Source organism: Sesamum indicum, linkage group LG11 (assembly GCF_000512975.1).
Source record: "Sesamum indicum cultivar Zhongzhi No. 13 linkage group LG11, S_indicum_v1.0, whole genome shotgun sequence".
NCBI classification, from domain to species: Eukaryota; Viridiplantae; Streptophyta; class Magnoliopsida; order Lamiales; family Pedaliaceae; genus Sesamum; species Sesamum indicum.
Genome location: NC_026155.1, coordinates 11098246 through 11101929, shown reverse-complemented (window position 1 = coordinate 11101929; position 3684 = coordinate 11098246).

The window sequence follows — 3684 nt, the reverse complement described above, 5'->3', positions numbered from 1 at the left end:
TACCATTATAGTCAAGTGACTAAAACCCCCTACCCCTATCCCCCCCCCCCACCCCCACCCCCACAAAATATATCATAAATAATTTAATTATTTTGCATGCCTCCACCCCTAATTCTCCACTTATAATATTTCCCTCCAAACTTTTATTTTATTTATTTATATATACATATATGTGATTCGAAAAATATTTCAACGTACTAATGAAATTAATACATAATTGACTAAATTAAAATGATATTAGGAGACCGATGTTACATAGTCTTGCTTTTCATGATTATGATATTAATGATGTTGGTTCGTGGGGTTTGTGGAATTCATGCTTTTAGGGTTAATGGGGAGTTTTTTTGCCTCACAAAGTATGGACAAATTAGAGATCCTATGAAAATCTTTTTTTAAACTATGGTTGATTATTGTGTGTGTATATATATATATATGTGTGTGTGTGTGTGTGAGTCGTGCTTGACGAACATCATTCGATGCATGTATCTTTCTAATCACTTGCTTTGTTTTCTCCTTTTTAATTAACTACCTAAACCTAGTAAATTATCTAATTATTTAAACCCCACTGATTATGTTCAAATTTCAAACATTAAAGAAAGTGTGTGGGCCTTCAAGCCCAAAAGAACATGCTACATTTCTTTAAATGGGTTATCCAGAACTCTGGCCCAAACATTTGAGGTCTCTGTGCTGTTGTTCCCAAATTATTTTTAATTTGCAGTACCAAATTGTCAAAATTGAATTCAACACGACCAAAATTATCACCCTATATACCTACAGGTCTAAAGTTATATTTTTCCCAAATAGTGATATTATATATAGAAACTTAAGATTAATGTGATTCAGGGATTCATAGAAGACAAAAGTCTGAACGAGTAAGAAAATACTATTCGTAAATATATTTTTTAACTAAATGAAAATAATACGTAAAAATACAAAATTAATTCTATATACAAACCTACCCAGGAGAATACTATGAACCATAAGGATGTAAGCGATAAAGCATCCTACGATCTTTTTTTCAATATAAATAGTATTAGGTTCATATGTCAAAATCAATTTTTACTTTGAGATGAAATGAGCATTACTTCTCTGCATTTGGTTGCTTACTTTAGCTCAGCCGTTTAACTTTCAATTGTTTATTTGATTTCATACATACGTCTACCTTATTCGTTAAAAATGCGCATGAATCTGATTAATATGTTTAATTTTGTCTCACGGTGAGTCGAGTTTAAAATTGGTTTAAAATAATAGGTTAAAAATAAATTGAGTTGTAAATGGATCAGATTGGGTAACGATACCTATTTTTTTATATTTAATATTTACAAAATTTGAAATTTTAGATAATATAAGATGACAATATTTTTCATACAACTTGTAATATAATACGACTAAGTTTGTATTATTCATTGTCTATGAAAAGTAATCATATAATTACATGAAAGATACATTTATTAAATATAAAATGAAAGCTCGTAATGTATTACAAAATACTACATTTTCGAAATAAATCGTTTGATGAATAGCAGTGTGTTGTATCCTAGAAATATGAGGATACTACAGGTAGACGGAAGGGCTCTGAAGGTCTCTAGGCCTACTGTTCGCAAGATGAAGGCTTATCCTTGAGAATTGCAGACAAACCCATTTTAGAGCTAGGCCAGGGGAGATTCCGGTGATAATTCTCAAATGGTCAAGTCAATTAGAAATTCCCCATAAACATGTAGTGAGTATATGGAGTTAGATAAAGGTTCCGCACCTAGTTATGAAGGTGGAGAACCATATTTATATGTAACGGTAAATTTGCACAATGTAGCATGATCCCTTGGATCGTGTTTTGATCTGATGAATTGCTACGGATTGTAGCAGGGCCACTGCAAAAGACAGGAAGTTGTCTAGGGGACCAACACTGTGACAGTGTAGTGCAGGCGGCTCTCGCAGTACTTTACGGACATTTTGTCCTTTATCTTCAGAGGACTCCAATAATCTTCAGATGCTTTCATTTTATAGGTCCTCTAAGGTCCTACATTTTATTTCGTACCTTCAGTGATGTTGCTTGCCATGACCTTTATAGGTCTCGTTTTAGGTGATGAACGTCTCAATAAGGGATGTATGTTGGAAATATCCCCACACAATGCAATCAACTTCTCCATAATTATTTCTGGAATTGAATTGTAAATTCTCAACGGCAATAATAATGGTACATATTAGTTCATTATAAATTATTACTATTAGATATTGATATTTAATATGTTCATTAAAATTTATAATATAATTATATACTGTTAATTTATTCAAAAATAAAAAAAAAATAAATAGTCACATATGAGTTGAAAGTTCCGACAATTTTATAAAACCCGTCACTTTCCTTTAATTTTTTTCACATTAATTTGAAAAATGATGAATTACTAGATATATTTTGAAAAATTTATTCCTCATAAAAAATGTGAAAAGTTAGAAATGTAAAAGTAGTTAGTAATATATAGTATAATAATTAAATCAATAATGAATTTAAGCAAATAAATAATGGGTTGGACACTTTTTTAAAACCCATCACCAATCCATATAAAATCCATGGTGCAATCTAATTTTATTAAGTTAAACTAAAACATGCTTAATATATTTTGATAATTTATTTCTAAACAAAAATGTGAAAATAGAACATATGAAAGTAGTCATATGTAGTCAACTTGATCAACAATAAATTTAATTAATTGAACTACGGGATTAGACTTTTATTTCTAATTAAAAAAAACGTGAGAAAAATTAAAACATATGGATAAGTTATATGTAGTCAACTTGATCAACAATAAATTTAATTAATTAAACCATGGGATTAGACGATTTGAGACCCATCACAACCTATATAAGACTTTTCCCGACCCACTTAAAACCCATAATCAACCCACTTAGAACCTATATAGAATTCATAATTAGAATTCATAAACTAATATTTTTCATCAATTCTATTATATTATTTAGACAATTTTTGATAAACTAATAGAAAATTAAACATGAAAAATCAAATTAGAACTCATAATCTATTTAAATTGAAATAAAAATCATATAGAACCCATGTTAAAAAAATATCAAACCCAACCCAAAACTAAATGGGTGGGAACCATGAGTTTCCAACTATATTGCCACCCCTGAAGCTTAGGATTGAAGTAGGCTACATTCATGATGCATATGGATTAAATTCTTGCCAAGACATTCTGTGTTTATTATGATGTAATTATGGCTTCGTTGTTGTTGACAGTAGGTTAGTTAGAACAATTTGCTGGTACAACACAGGCGTAAACTATCCCCAACATTTTTGTAGCAAAACAAGAACATTAAAAGTAAGTATGTATTTAGAAATATGGGGCAACTTGCAAGCACAATTAATTTCTTTAACAAGTGGTAACAGCTTAGGCAGTACTGGTAAAGAAGAGGAACGCAAAAGAAAGAAACCTATTTGGAAGTTTGAGTTGTTTCCCATGTCCAATTCTCCTCCAAGTTTCAATTTACCATTAGAGTTAGGTAAATTACAATGACCTCTTTTAAGATTTGACATAATTGAGAATATTTTTTTGTTGTTTGAAAAATTACAAATACTTTTTGTTGATGTTTGATAAAATTATGTAATCTTTGAATAGGGGAATGAAATTGTCAACTTTGCCCTTACTGTATTTTTTTATTTTTTTTAAA